The sequence below is a fragment of the Salvia miltiorrhiza genome, chromosome 3 (genome assembly GCF_028751815.1).
Source record: "Salvia miltiorrhiza cultivar Shanhuang (shh) chromosome 3, IMPLAD_Smil_shh, whole genome shotgun sequence".
Lineage (NCBI taxonomy): Eukaryota > Viridiplantae > Streptophyta > Magnoliopsida > Lamiales > Lamiaceae > Salvia > Salvia miltiorrhiza.
This window is the reverse complement of record NC_080389.1, coordinates 49,714,283-49,731,239: the sequence shown is the minus strand read 5'-3', so window position 1 is coordinate 49,731,239 and position 16,957 is coordinate 49,714,283. Positions and strand designations below refer to the sequence as shown.

At 40.4% G+C, this 16,957-nt stretch overlaps 1 long non-coding RNA gene across 1 annotated transcript; it reads right to left on the bottom strand.

Annotated features, from left to right (window-relative positions):
* Positions 1-5,647: 5,647 nt before the first annotated feature.
* On the bottom strand, positions 5,648-14,746 carry LOC131016357 (uncharacterized). Its single transcript, XR_009098926.1, has 2 exons — positions 14,599-14,746; positions 5,648-5,744 (listed from the first exon to the last, which is right to left on the bottom strand). It is a non-coding gene; the product is annotated as an uncharacterized LOC131016357 (long non-coding RNA).
* Positions 14,747-16,957: the final 2,211 nt, after the last annotated feature.

Sequence of the window (16,957 nt, the reverse complement as noted above, 5' to 3'; positions counted from 1 at the left end):
CGTCGCATCAGAGCGTTGTCAGCAGTCGGATGTAGCGTCATAATATTTCCCAATAGAGTGATAACTACCTTAGCTACTTCCATCAGTTGCCTAACAAGATCATAAAGTTCAATCTCCATCTCTGTTTCGATTTCATCCTCAAGTTCTTCATTTATGTCTTCTTCAATTGCAATGTTAATTTTATTTTCATAATTCATGCTGCCATTTAAAACAATGAAACAATAATTGAAATAAGAATAAAAGGGACTCACAAAAAATAGCCTTTTAAAAATACTCATAAAAAACCATTCATTAATCAGCAAAATAAAGCATTAAAACATAAAACCAACAAAACAATGTACTCATAAAAAGATGGTGAAACAAAAATAAAAACATAGTTCAAAAAACATGACTAAACTATCCTCTATTTCCTAGTCTTGAATTCTATCCATCTTTTGCGTTGAGGAACAGTCATTTTCATAAATCCATCTTTTTGTGACTTTGTAACAAGCAAGTCAAATGCTGTGTATTGGTCATCTTCACTCAAATCAGGAATTTCTAAGATAGCATCCCAAGTTGTAAAACTTTTTTCCTTTTCTCTTTTCTCCATCATAGTATCTCGTTTCACGAAGAGGCTTTCAACTCGATCCATTGTGCTAGTGACTTTTTTAATTTCTACCATGAGCTCCTGATGCGAACTATTTTCAGTGTGGCCTGAATTTGTCTCAAACTGGCCTCTGCTTCTTTTGGCGGGAGCTCTTCTCTGAGTGGACTCCACAGGCACTTCAGTGGGCTCCAAAGGTGATTTGGAGGCGGATAACGGTGGATCATCTTCATCCAGTACTACAAACGCCTCAGTAGCAGTATCGTAATTCAACTCCTCTATGAGCGGACCTCTACTTTCATCAACTCCTATTGTCCTAGCATTAGTAGCACTGCCCACTCCAATTGCGTTTCTTCCTACAGCTACACCGTTTCCAACAGCAAGCCTCAATTCATCATAATCCGAAAAACTCCCAGTGCGTAAGTATGCATCTTTTGGGTGAGCCTAAAAATATAAATAAGAAAATTATTAATTAACTATATTATTTAAATTAAATTGTGTTTAAAAAATAATTGATAACAAATTTACCTCTATATACGCATCCCATACTTCATCTGGGGCAGTGAATTTTTTGGTGTCGTTGTCATAACCAAAACCAGAGTTAAACTTCAACAGTGTTGAATACGCATTCCAACGGCTCTTAAACCATTTGATACGACTTTGGTAGTGATTATAATTTTTATTGGACCTAAGTTTTTCATTGAGAACAGGCAATATCCTTTCCTCTACTGTTGCTTTGCTAAATATACCACTATTATCGCGCCATCCCCTAATTGCAGATTCAGCCAGAATTCGTAACAAGGCATCACTTTGTTCCTGCGTCCATGCTTCATACACTGCCCTTTTTTTGGAATCTTGTGGTTGAGAGTCTCCCATAATAATATTACTAGACACCGAACAGTACTATATGAATGAATAAAAATAAAAAATAAAAAACATCAACAAAAAACTAAAATCAACTCACATGCAATAGAAACACAGTATACAGTTGCTAACAATTTATAAAAGTACAAGATTCATGCTATAGAAAAATTGCATAATTAAAATACTATGAAGATATAAAATTTATGAAAAAAATACCTGGCTAAAAGCTAATATAGAACCCTGAACTGAACTTGTCTTCTTTTTTTGAGGGGTGGTAAGCGTCTGGCGAATGTGTGAGGAGAACCCTGAACCTGGGTATTTAAAAGCGTTGCTGGGCTGGGCTGCCTGGGTGTAGTGACCCGCTCTTTTATATATATATATATTAAATCCAGTAATGCGTGTTATTATTTTTCATCAGTGAATGAAACCCGATTATTATCTATAATAAATTCAGCTTATGATCCTGAATTGTATATTATGGGAGGTCGAGTTATTGGTTTATCAGTATGCTTTTAATTTCGCGTGAGTAAGACCGCGACGTGAATTGTTGAAGCTATCAATGATATTATTTCAATTGTTATAACTGACTTAGCGAAGTCATGTTATTTATTAAGCGACATGGAACTAGATTCTATTATTTATTTATTTACTTAAGTCCTGGATTATTTCCGACTTGTGAGTTAATTAAATCTGCGGATTTAATTTAGATGTTAGAATAACGAACGAATTAAATCTACGGATTTAATTTAGTTTCATATTACAGTTACAGAATCACCGAGACATAAGAATATATTCCATTTATTCACCACAATCTCATTCCCAGACTTTACAAACTTTTACTCAAAATCAACTCCCATTTCTATATTCCTAATTACACCAACACCAAATATACAAAGAAAGAAAAAAGGGGAAAGGACGTGTGGGTGTGCTGGAGCAGTAGCTCCCACCCCTATCTCTGCATTCTTCTCCCTAGCACACTCAAGTGTGCAGTCCAGCTACCTTCTCGATGGCTCCCCCCATCCCATCTAACCCATACATCAGCCACCCTACTGCCATCAATCTCGTAGATTACTCAAGTGCAGCTGCCACTACACATTTTCAAATCAGTTATCAGCAGCAACCTTCTCATTTCATTCCCTTCCCACACTTAGAAGCTTTTGGAGGAGCAGAAATCTCCATCCTGTGTCCTGCCAACTTCAAGGTAAGCTTTGGCTTAAACTTCTCCATCTTCTTCCATGATTCTACCTGAAATTATTGAGACAACAATATCAATTTATTTCAGTTCAGTTCCAACCCTTTTAATCCCTCAAGAAATCGAAGAACAAGAGGGAACACTCATTCATTGCTCTGCCGAACTTTAAGTTCGGTTATTCCAGTTCACATAGAACAACCAATCAGTTCGAACACAGTCAAGGTATTATACTATCTCGAATATCTTTTCTATCAAGCATACATACCAAAGCATGATCAGATATGATAGAAAACCATTATAGACATAATGGACTTAGCAAAGCTGCATTCTTTATAGTACAAACACCAACTACATCATGATTCATTCATGGTTACCTCACGCTATAGAACTTAGCAGAATCACCAAAAATACTCTCGTGAGCAAATGGCAGTTATATGTAGTTTTAATGTGCATACTGAGTTACACAAAGCAAGAAGAGATTACGCCTTGTCTTTATTTCACGTTGAGAGCCGATAGCAAGAGGGTCGAATTTTTACTTAGCTTTAGTGTGAGGAGTGGGCGGCTGCCTGCTTTGAATCGGAAACGACGCACCTCCGCTCGGTCGGAACAGCGACGGCGCGATGAGGCAGAACCTTGCTGCTTGTCGGAGCTCGACGGACCGAAAAGGGAAGAGCTAGGGCATGTGTGGAAGAGGGGAAGGATTTGGGACTTCCCTCCGCTCCTTCATTTGATTTGAGAGAGACGATGTGAGAGGAAGTATTTGTGGGGAGAGTCCGACGCAGGAGAACGAACGAGACGCCGGCGGTTCGCCGGGAATTGCAGCGGCGACAGCGGCGATTGCGATATCAGGGAGGAACTAGGGCTCGCCCTTCTCGCCTTGGACGAACTGTCAGCAAGAGGGGTTTTGGGGAAAGGAGGCGACGCGGTCAACGATTGGACGCCGGCAGCTCGAACAGCCGGAGAAGGAAGCGGCGGCGTCGGATGTCGATTGAATTTGAGGGAGGACCGCGACTGATGAGAGAAAGAGAGAGAGGTTGACTGATGCTTGAGAAAAGAGAGAGAGGCCGACTGATGGAGATGAGAGAGAGAGATTCGATTGGGCCGATAAAAATTTGAAGAAATGGGCCTTGCTTTATTATTAATTTGGGCCCTGTTCTATTTTATTTCAGTTGGGCCTTGTGTTATTTATTCAGATGGCCCTTTATTATTTTACTTCTTTGGGCCGAAATTATTTAAATTAAAGCCCAACTGCATTCTATTTTCATTGGGCTGTTGTGTTAACTTAGTTTAACTTAGTTGGGCCTCGTTTGATTTATTTATTTGAGCCCAGCTAATCAATCATTTATTCATGGGGCCAAGATTTATTTAATTACTTGAGCCAATGAATTATTTCAATTGGACCTTTCATTTTTATTATTCAAGCCCACTTCTATCTAATTAATTATTAAGCTGCCTTATGTTGGGCCTTTTAATTATTCGAACTTATAACACTACTTTTCCTCATTATTAAGCCCGATTAATTGTGAGGTTATAAAGCGAATAAGCTGAGGTATTTATTTTCTATCGACTACGAGGAGCGAGATTTATTTAATCGGCGGATTAGAACACCCTGAAGAGAACGGATTAATTTTAGTTAATTATCCAGCTTCATGAGACGAGACTTAGCTTTTGTTTAAATCCGATAGCCTGGATTAACAATAGAAATTCCCTGATTATTATTTCAGAATGATAGTTCATGCATACGAGATTCATGCATAGTTAAATTACGCATTCTCATTTAATTGAGAATTTTCCCTCGATTTAAAGTCTTACGTTATTTTCTCGGATTAAAGGTCGAGCGCAAGAATAAGAGCTCGTCAAGGAGTCACTAATCTGTAGCAAAGCTTTGCTATCAGGTGGGCATTACTTTCATATATATCAAATGAGTTTAAATGTTACGTTCAAGCAAGTTATTTCATTACAAAATCTTTGAATTGAAGTTATTTCAACTGTTGTCTTGCCATAAAATGTTTCAATTTAGTATGATATCTATCTGATGTGTTATGTAATCGAATTCGGGTCCTGAGCAGTCGATAGCTATCCTGCCAAGGCTAGTGTACACCAGCGACCGTGAGTCATCGAGCGGGTTGGCCGGTCAAGTGTCCGTGAGAGGTGGCCACCTCTCCGGCACACAGCTTCAGATATGATAGATTATGAGAACTTAGACTGCAGTCGAACTTTAAGAATCACAAATGAATTTAGTAAGCTTGGGTCTTTTTAGCGAAAAACCCCCTTGTTGTACTGGTTATGATGGCATGACAATTTACAACTTTACAAAGCATGTTATATTTCATTATAGGCCTATGTGCCCACTGAGTACCTTTGTACTCAGCCCTGCATGTATTTATAAATGTGCAGGTTGAGCAGTAGCCGATGGTGATGAAGTGACGAGCAGGATCTTCTGTTGTCTCGATGTTATATGTTTTGAAAAACTCTTGGGTACATGTCTTCATACATGTAATCAGAAACCTTATTACTTCCGCTGCGTACTCAAAGAAGTCTTATGTTATTGTGGCTAAGTCGGAGATATCCGAACTTACTAGTTCAATCGAATCATTGCAACTAAACCTTCGTTATATATGTTAAATGTTTCCTTCATTATCAATGAAAAGTACGATCCTTCTCTATTTATTCATTCCTCTTTTCTACTCCCGCTTCTTATCTCCCTCCCTTAGTCATGGTTTCCCGGTTTAATTATCCTTAATTAAGTCCGGTCGTGACACTGGGCCCAGCGACCGCTGCAACCCAGCGGCCGCTGGGAACCCAGCGCACGCTCAAACCTAGCGAGCGCTGGACATTCTCAACGGGTGCTGAGTTCCGGCGCTCGCTGGCTTCTTGGCCGCGGGCGCTGGAACTCAGCGCTCGCTCAAAAATCCATGGATTTCAATTCTCGTGGTTCTTGGCCGGATTTCGTCGTGTGTATTTTTTTGATGAAATCCATGAAAGTCATTCCGGATTTGAAGTCAATGGAATAACGAATACACCTAGATTTGTATGGATTTTAAAAAGTCTGAAACGAATACACCCAGATTTATATGGACTTTTAAAAGTCTTGAACGAATACACCTAGATTTCTGCAGACTTTTAAAAGTCTGGAACGAATACACCCAGACTTTTAAAATCCATAGAAATCTATTAAACTCCACAACTAATACACCCCCCTTAGTCTGGAACGAACACTTCTCATGGCAATGAGAGTGTATTGCATAGTTTGAAAGCTGCGACATAGCGGAGTTACCTCATTTCAAAACCCTAGTTAGTACTAGTTGCGGCAAGTCGTTCCATTATGTTATCCAAATGTTTACTTCAGCTTGAGCATGAGTAGAGTTCGAGGAATAAGAGCGATATTAGTAATGATTGAACGTCTTGATTATGTTTAGTGCGCTAACAACTTGTGCATTGACTCATTAGAATGCCACCGAAACGAGGGCATCCGAGAGGAGGGGGAAGGATTCCCCGGAATGATGAGAGAGGCCCAGGAGCAGGGCCAGAACCTGAAATAGTACAACCACCTGTACAGCCAGAACGGAGGATTGAGGAATTATTCTTGCGACAGAACCCACTTACCTTCAATGGGACAGGAGACCCGGCAGAAGCTGAGGCTTGGGTACGCGCTATTGAGCGCATTTTCAACTTCCTGCGCTGCACTGATCAGGAGCGCCTGACTTGTATGTCCTTTCAGTTGACTGGGTCGGCTGATTTTTGGTGGGAAGCAAGGATGAAAACGATGACAGCAGAGCAGTTAGAAAACTTGACTTGGGAACAATTCAAAACTGGTATATATGACAAGTATATACCCAAGAGCTATCGCAAGAAGAAGGAAGCTGAATTTTACAATCTGAAGCAAGGGAAGATGTCGGTAACTCAATACGACAGGATGTTCTGCGATATGTCTAGGTATGCGCCGGAACAAGTTGACACAGATGAGAAGATGGCTGAAAAGTTTTGTGCCGGTCTGAGGCACGAGATTAGGATGGCTTTGGCAAGCCACGGAGGATTGTCCTACCCTGAGTCGCTCAGCCGAGCGTTGGACATTGAGGCGGCAATGCCGGGAGAAAGACCCGCAACTGCACCTGCGCCAGCACCTCCACATGATCAAAATCATAATCAAAATTTCAAAGGAAATAGGAGATGGGACAACAGTAACCCGAACCAAGGCGAGAAAAGGGCATGGCAGGGACAGACCTTCCAGTCACAGGGCTATGGGAGCCAGAACGCACCGAAACAGATGAGAAATAACCAACAGAAGACCCCACCTTGCCCCAAGTGTAACAAAAATCATGAGGGAATCTGTAAGGCTGGAAATGATAGTTGTTATAACTGCAACCAAAAAGGGCACTACGCCAATCGGTGCCCGAATAAGCAACACAGAACAGGGTCAAAACTGAACCTACCGATTCAGGCTCCGCATCTGCGAGCAATCCAAGCTTATCCTCAACCAAACCCAGGGCAGCAACCGCAACAGTATCAGCAGCCCCAGTTTCAGCAATTACAACAGTATCAGCCACAACAGCAACAGCCGTTTCAGCAACAGCCTCGTCGACAACAGAAACAACTGGGAGGGCCTCGTGATGCTAGAGCTTATGCTATAGGGCAAAAGCAGCCCGAGAACAACCAGGGAAACCTGGCAGGTATGGGCATGCTACTCAATACCCCTGTCGTACTTCTGTTTGATACAGGCGCATCACATACTTTCATTGCAAGTGCATGTGTTGACACTTTAGGATTAAGAACTGAAAAAAAAAACTGATCGGGAATTGAGTATATCATCACCAATAGGAGGGATGACGACGGTAGAATACGTGTGCTTGAATCTAGAATTGAACTTAGGATCACTCAAGATTGTAGTGAACAACTCATATGTTATACCGATGGGAGACGTGGACATAATCCTGGGAATGGACTGGCTAGCTGAGAATTACGCCACCATCCTTTGTAACGAAAGACGGATATCTTTTCGACCCCCAGAGAGGGAACCGACACACTTTCACGGAATCAGCATGAGAAGGAGAAAGATGATCATCTCCGCCCTACAAGCAACAAAAATGATGAAGAATGGATACCCAGCTTACCTCGTATACTTACACGGATAACCGGGAACCGGGAAGAGCATAGAAGATGTAGCAATTGTACGGGACTTTTCAAACGTATTTCCGAAGATTCTGCCAGGGCCACCACCTGACAGACAAATTGAGTTTACCATTGATTTGGAACCCGGGGCAGCCCCCATTTCAAAGGCACCGTACCGGATGGCCCCAAAGGAGCTGGAGGAACTCAAGATACAACTTCAAGAACTTCTGGATCTTGGATTTATTAGGCCAAGTGTATCCCCTTGGGGTGCACCCGTACTTTTCGTAAAGAAGAAGGATGGCACATTACGAATGTGCATAGACTACAGAGAACTGAATAAAGTGACACTCAAGAACAAGTATCCTTTGCCAAGGATAGACGATCTCTTCGACCAACTCAAGGGAGTAAGCGTGTTTTCAAAGATTGATTTGCGATCTGGTTATCACCAGTTGAAGATTCGTCCAGAAGACGTACCTAAGACGGCCTTCCGAACTAGATATGGCCACTATGAGTTTGTGGTTGTGCCATTCGGGCTAACCAATGCACCAGCCGTATTCATGGACCTCATGAATCGAGCTTTTCATCCATACTTAGACAAATTTATCTTAGTATTCATAGATGACATCTGGATATACTCGAAGGATGAGAAGGACCATGAGGAACATCTGAGAATCGTCCTAGAGACGTTGAGGATGGAGCGCCTTTATGCCAAATTCAGCAAGTGCGAGTTTTGGCTCAGCGAAGTCACGTTTTTAGGGCATATTGTGTCATAGGAAGGGATCAAAGTGGACCCTGAAAAAGTACAAGCAGTGCGAGAGTAGAGATCGCCTACTAACCCTAATGAGATAAGAAGTTTCTTAGGATTGGCAGGTTACTATCGAAGATTCATAGAAGGATTTTCCAAAATCGCAAGGCCAATGACGCAATTACTCAGAAAAGGGATAAAGTTTTCTTAGACAGAAGAGTGCGAGAAGAATTTTCAAGAACTTAAGGAGAAGTTGACTATTGCGCCAGTGTTAGCAGTCCCAACAGCCGACAAGGAATATGTGATCTACACGGACGCGTCCAAGAATGGACTCGGTTGTGTACTGGTGCAAGAAGGAAAAGTGATAGCATACGCGTCACGACAGCTTAGGCCACATGAACTGAACTACCCGACTCATGATCTGGAGTTAGCTGCAGTGGTGCACGCACTGAAGATTTGGAGACATCACCTATATGGAGTTAGGTGTGAGATATTCACAGACCACAAAAGCCTGAAGTACTTTTTCGAGCAAAAGGATCTCAACATGAGACAGAGAAGATGGCTCGAACTAGTGAAAGACTATGACTGCGGTATTAACTACCACCCAGGCAAGGCCAACGTAGTGGCGGATGCATTGAGTCATAAGACTCAATCTAAATTGGGATCTCTCATCACTCGAGAGACGGAGCTCATAAGGGAATTTAGCAAAATGAGCATAGAAGTGGTTAAACCACCAGGGACGATAGCAAGCGTTGTTGCAACGATACCTAGCTTGAGAAAGATGATTGTAGAAGCACAAAGAAAGGACGAGAAAATGGAGAAGCTACGAGAAGCGGTAAGGAAAGGAGACCTCAAGAATTACCAAGAAGCATCGGATAATGCAATCTTATTTGAGGGAAGGATATGCATCCCCCACGATGATGAGCTTAAGGATAAAATCATGAGCGAGGCTCACGATACCCCTTATACTGCCCACCCGGGAGTATTAAGATGTATCAGGACCTAAAGAAACATTTTTGGTGGGAAGGCATGAAGAGAGACATAGCGTCATTCGTAGAGAGATGCCTGGCGTGCCAACAGGTGAAAGCCTTACACCAAAGGCCATACGGAAAACTACAACTGTTGGAAATTCCAGAATGGAAGTGGGAGCATATCGCAATGGATTTTGTGACCAGTCTGCCTAAAACAAAGAGAGGAAACACTGCCATTTGGGTAATAGTGGATCGACTCACAAAGTGTGCTCATTTTATACCAATACCAATCACACACGGATCAGACAAGCTAGCTCAGTTGTATGTGCGAGAGATTGTACGCTTACACGGCGTACCCGTGTCGATTACTTCAGATCGAGACTCAAAGTTTACATCTAGATTTTGGATGAGTTTGCAGAAAGAGTTAGGCACAAGGCTAAATTTTAGCACCGCCTTCCACCCGCAGTCAGATGGTCAATCGGAAAGGACAATTCAGACTCTCGAAGATATGTTGAGAACAGTGGTGTTAGACAGAGGTGGAAGTTGGGAATCAGTGTTGCCGCCAATCGAGTTTGCCTACAACAATAGCTACCAGGCGACCATTGATATGGCACCTTACGAGGCGTTGTATGGAAGAAAATGCAGATCACCACTTTACTGGGATGAAGTGGGTGAAAAAAAAATCTTAGGACCGGACACGGTCAGCGAGATGATTGAGATAGTCCGTCAGATAAGAGGACGAATAAAGGAGGCTCAGGATAGACAGAAATCTTACGCCAATACACGCCGAACCGAGTTACATTTTGAGATAGGAGACAAGGTCTTCCTAAAGGTATCTCCCTCCAAGGGGATAACTAGGTTTGGTGTCAAGGGAAAGCTCAGACCTCGGTTTGTAGGACCTTATGAGATTTTGGAGAGGATAGGCCTAGTAGCCTATAGGTTGGCGTTACCGCCAAGTTTTGGAAACGTTCACAACGTTTTCCACGTGTCACAACTCAGAAAATAGGTTTTCGATCCAAAGCACGTGATCCACCAAGAAGAGATGATCCTTAGCCCAGACTTGAGCTATGAAGAAAGACCTGAAGCCATTCTAGACCGGAAAGTGCAACAACTCAGAAATAAAGCAATCACATCAGTGAAAGTCTTATGGAGACATCACGGACAAGAAGAAGCCACGTGGGAACTTGAAGACAAGATGAAGGAGAAATACCCCGAACTGTTTTAGCAGAGATATGCAAATTTCGGGACGAAATTTTTGTTAAGAGGGGTAGTATGTAGTGACCCGCTCTTTTATATATATATTAAATCCAGTAATGCGTGTTATTATTTTTCATCAGTGAATGAAACCCGATTATTATCTATAAAAAATTCAGCTTATGATCCTGAATTGTATATTATGGGAGGTCGAGTTATTGGTTTATCAGTATGCTTTTAATTTCGCGTGAGTAAGACCGCGACGTGAATTGTTGAAGCTATCAATGATATTATTTCAATTGTTATAACTGACTTAGCGAAGTCATGTTATTTATTAAGCGACATGGAACTAGATTCTATTATTTATTTATTTACTTAAGTCCTGGATTATTTCCGACTTGTGAGTTAATTAAATCTGCGGATTTAATTTAGATGTTAGAATAACGAACGAATTAAATCTACGGATTTAATTTAGTTTCATATTACAGTTACAGAATCACCGAGACATAAGAATATATTCCATTTATTCACCACAATCTCATTCCCAGACTTTACAAACTTTTACTCAAAATCAACTCCCATTTCTATATTCCTAATTACACCAACACCAAATATACAAAGAAAGAAAAAAGGGGAAAGGACGTGTGGGTGTGCTGGAGCAGTAGCTCCCACCCCTATCTCTGCATTCTTCTCCCTAGCACACTCAAGTGTGCAGTCCAGCTACCTTCTCGATGGCTCCCCCCATCCCATCTAACCCATACATCAGCCACCCTACTGCCATCAATCTCGTAGATTACTCAAGTGCAGCTGCCACTACACATTTTCAAATCAGTTATCAGCAGCAACCTTCTCATTTCATTCCCTTCCCACACTTAGAAGCTTTTGGAGGAGCAGAAATCTCCATCCTGTGTCCTGCCAACTTCAAGGTAAGCTTTGGCTTAAACTTCTCCAACTTCTTCCATGATTCTACCTGAAATTATTGAGACAACAATATCAATTTATTTCAGTTCAGTTCCAACCCTTTTAATCCCTCAAGAAATCGAAGAACAAGAGGGAACACTCATTCATTGCTCTGCCGAACTTTAAGTTCGGTTATTCCAGTTCACATAGAACAACCAATCAGTTCGAACACAGTCAAGGTATTATACTATCTCGAATATCTTTTCTATCAAGCATACATACCAAAGCATGATCAGATATGATAGAAAACCATTATAGACATAATGGACTTAGCAAAGCTGCATTCTTTATAGTACAAACACCAACTACATCATGATTCATTCATGGTTACCTCACGCTATAGAACTTAGCAGAATCACCAAAAATACTCTCGTGAGCAAATGGCAGTTATATGTAGTTTTAATGTGCATACTGAGTTACACAAAGCAAGAAGAGATTACGCCTTGTTTTTATTTCACGTTGAGAGCCGATAGCAAGAGGGTCGAATTTTTACTTAGCTTTAGTGTGAGGAGTGGGCGGCTGCCTGCTCTGAATCGGAAACGACGCACCTCCGCTCGGTCGGAACAGCGACGGCGCGACGAGGCAGAACCTTGCTGCTTGTCGGAGCTCGACGGACCGAAAAGGGAAGAGCTAGGGCATGTGTGGAAGAGGGGAAGGATTTGGGACTTCCCTCCGCTCCTTCATTTGATTTGAGAGAGACGATGTGAGAGGAAGTATTTGTGGGGAGAGTCCGACGCAGGAGAACGAACGAGACGCCGGCGGTTCGCCGGGAATTGCAGCGGCGACAGCGGCGATTGCGATATCAGGGAGGAACTAGGGCTCGCCCTTCTCGCCTTGGACGAACTGTCAGCAAGAGGGGTTTTGGGGAAAGGAGGCGACGCGGTCAACGATTGGACGCCGGCAGCTCGAACAGCCGGAGAAGGAAGCGGCGGCGTCGGATGTCGATTGAATTTGAGGGAGGACCGCGACTGATGAGAGAAAGAGAGAGAGGTTGACTGATGCTTGAGAAAAGAGAGAGAGGCCGACTGATGGAGATGAGAGAGAGAGATTCGATTGGGCCGATAAAAATTTGAAGAAATGGGCCTTGCTTTATTATTAATTTGGGCCCTGTTCTATTTTATTTCAGTTGGGCCTTGTGTTATTTATTCAGATGGCCCTTTATTATTTTACTTCTTTGGGCCGAAATTATTTAAATTAAAGCCCAACTGCATTCTATTTTCATTGGGCTGTTGTGTTAACTTAGTTTAACTTAGTTGGGCCTCGTTTGATTTATTTATTTGAGCCCAGCTAATCAATCATTTATTCATGGGGCCAAGATTTATTTAATTACTTGAGCCAATGAATTATTTCAATTGGACCTTTCATTTTTATTATTCAAGCCCACTTCTATCTAATTAATTATTAAGCTGCCTTATGTTGGGCCTTTTAATTATTCGAACTTATAACACTACTTTTCCTCATTATTAAGCCCGATTAATTGTGAGGTTATAAAGCGAATAAGCTGAGGTATTTATTTTCTATCGACTACGAGGAGCGAGATTTATTTAATCGGCGGATTAGAACACCCTGAAGAGAACGGATTAATTTTAGTTAATTATCCAGCTTCATGAGACGAGACTTAGCTTTTGTTTAAATCCGATAGCCTGGATTAACAATAGAAATTCCCTGATTATTATTTCAGAATGATAGTTCATGCATACGAGATTCATGCATAGTTAAATTACGCATTCTCATTTAATTGAGAATTTTCCCTCGATTTAAAGTCTTACGTTATTTTCTCGGATTAAAGGTCGAGCGCAAGAATAAGAGCTCGTCAAGGAGTCACTAATCTGTAGCAAAGCTTTGCTATCAGGTGGGCATTACTTTCATATATATCAAATGAGTTTAAATGTTACGTTCAAGCAAGTTATTTCATTACAAAATCTTTGAATTGAAGTTATTTCAACTGTTGTCTTGCCATAAAATGTTTCAATTTAGTATGATATCTATCTGATGTGTTATGTAATCGAATTCGGGTCCTGAGCAGTCGATAGCTATCCTGCCAAGGCTAGTGTACACCAGCGACCGTGAGTCATCGAGCGGGTTGGCCGGTCAAGTGTCCGTGAGAGGTGGCCACCTCTCCGGCACACAGCTTCAGATATGATAGATTATGAGAACTTAGACTGCAGTCGAACTTTAAGAATCACAAATGAATTTAGTAAGCTTGGGTCTTTTTAGCGAAAAACCCCCTTGTTGTACTGGTTATGATGGCATGACAATTTACAACTTTACAAAGCATGTTATATTTCATTATAGGCCTATGTGCCCACTGAGTACCTTTGTACTCAGCCCTGCATGTATTTATAAATGTGCAGGTTGAGCAGTAGCCGATGGTGATGAAGTGACGAGCAGGATCTTCTGTTGTCTCGATGTTATATGTTTTGAAAAACTCTTGGGTACATGTCTTCATACATGTAATCAGAAACCTTATTACTTCCGCTGCGTACTCAAAGAAGTCTTATGTTATTGTGGCTAAGTCGGAGATATCCGAACTTACTAGTTCAATCGAATCATTGCAACTAAACCTTCGTTATATATGTTAAATGTTTCCTTCATTATCAATGAAAAGTACGATCCTTCTCTATTTATTCATTCCTCTTTTCTACTCCCGCTTCTTATCTCCCTCCCTTAGTCATGGTTTCCCGGTTTAATTATCCTTAATTAAGTCCGGTCGTGACACTGGGCCCAGCGACCGCTGCAACCCAGCGGCCGCTGGGAACCCAGCGCACGCTCAAACCTAGCGAGCGCTGGACATTCTCAACGGGTGCTGAGTTCCGGCGCTCGCTGGCTTCTTGGCCGCGGGCGCTGGAACTCAGCGCTCGCTCAAAAATCCATGGATTTCAATTCTCGTGGTTCTTGGCCGGATTTCGTCGTGTGTATTTTTTTGATGAAATCCATGAAAGTCATTCCGGATTTGAAGTCAATGGAATAACGAATACACCTAGATTTGTATGGATTTTAAAAAGTCTGAAACGAATACACCCAGATTTATATGGACTTTTAAAAGTCTTGAACGAATACACCTAGATTTCTGTAGACTTTTAAAAGTCTGGAACGAATACACCCAGACTTTTAAAATCCATAGAAATCTATTAAACTCCACAACTAATACACCCCCCTTAGTTTATGCATATGTACTAATTAGGTACGTCTATAATAACTATGTGCATTGATTTTTTATCTATTTTAATTGTATCTTTTGACCAACCGTTTTTTTTAAGACCATGTTACACCAAAATATACGGGACGTTCCATCCTGCTTGTAATGCAATACATGAGGTCCGTTTAGATGCTGCCACGTGTAAAGTACTTTTAAGTGTATTTTTGCTTTAGTTTTAATGCTATAAATTGCTTTACCACAGTCAACTCATCAACCATGGTCGGACACGTATTTCGAGAATGGCTGCTTCCATTTTAATTTTTTTTCGCTGCTACATAGAAGTCGTGTGTTTCCTAACACGTTTTTTCCCTACTTTGTTTTATTTTACTAACTACTTTGATTTTATTTAATATGATAAAAAAAATGTTTTATTACAATTTGTTCACACTAATCTAAAAATTTGTGGAAATTTGTTCACATTTTATTATTGTGCTGACTTGACTTTTGTTAAAATAAAAATTGAATACAAATTTGTGGAAATTATGTGTAATTTAAATTTATTAAGTAAATTAAAATGTGATTAAAGCATATAATTATAATTAATTCATGATTATCATAATATACTGCTAAGGTGTTACATCCTTATAAAATACAAAATTGAATATTGACTTCTACATGTATAACATCGTTACCTCTAGATTAGACTAAAGAAGATTTTAAACTCTATCATGTCACAACAGCCTTTGACAGACTATAATACAAATAACTTTCAACATTATTGGTTGTGCATTAGACTAATCAATTCGCTAATAACTTTTACACTATGATCCAAGGTGTGATCATAGAAACTTGGTACTAGAACTTGGAATGAGAACTTGGAACTTGGATGCCTTGACAAACCAAGGGCATTTGTGAGGATTTATCTGCTTAATGACAAAATCACGAGCTTCCACTTCAAGCTGGACTTCCTCTTCTAACGATTGCTTAGTCTGCTCTAGTGTATGTGGTTGTATCATTGGCAGGGAGAGATATGAGGGGCGGAAGAAATCAGATGGCTTTATAAAACGCAACAACAAAGCTTCATGCTAGTGGGAAGAAGAAATTGGCTTTCTTTGGCAATGCATTGAACGAGATGAGTTTAGCTTGTGTGCAGCGTTATGCAATAAACGAGGCTGTTCAATTGTTTGAAGAAGCAAGGAGCATTCTACAACAAGAAATTTATGAGTGCTTACCATCCAAATACACTTGGAGTAACAATGTAAGGGTGAGCATTTGGTTATTCGGTCACCGAACGGAACCGAATAACAAAAACCAAATTAAAACCAAATTATATAATTAATGTCCAAATTTGAACCGAACATGCTTAAAACCAAACAAAATTGAACCGAAATATTTCGGTTCGGTTTCAGTTAAAACCAAATAACCGAAATAAATACACTATATTTTTTAATGTTTAAATAATTAATTAATATTCAATATACAAGATTCGAAATCCATAAAAAATAATAATCCAAAATTTCAAAACATCTTAACCAAAGATTAAGAGTATAAATTAAGAAAAATTATTGAAAATTTACTTTAATTTTTTTAAATTGACCAAGATTAAGAGTATAAATTAAGAGTGATGATTGACTATTTTATAGAATAGTAATAATTATTATTTTAATTTTTAAATAATATATATAAATTATTAAATCGAACCGAAAACCAAATTGTCCGAACCGAATTAGTATTTCGGTTAGGTTTGGATTTCGGATTTAACTGGATTTTGGTCACCCCTATTTATAGTAACCTTGCTGTAACCTATGACGCCGTTGGAAGGTAATATTGATGCCATTGGAAGGTAATATACGCAACTCACTGCTTATCATATAATTTGTTATGCAAATTTTATTGCTAAATACGTATATTGACATGTCACAGTCTTACAAGTCTTACTTATTTTTAATTTCTTAGACTACAACCAACGATGACCCTATGTGCGGGTCCCCCTAAACAAACGTAATGTATGTCCAGGGGCGATTTTTTTGCGCGGGGATGACGACCGCATAGGGCTCCCAAAAAATAGGGGCCCCACAAATACGTAGATCCATATATATTTGTATATGACAATAAAAACCCACCAAATTAATCAATTGTCGAGTATAGTTGATTGGTTAAGCGCCTTATCTTAGAATCTATTCACCGAAGATCGATTCTT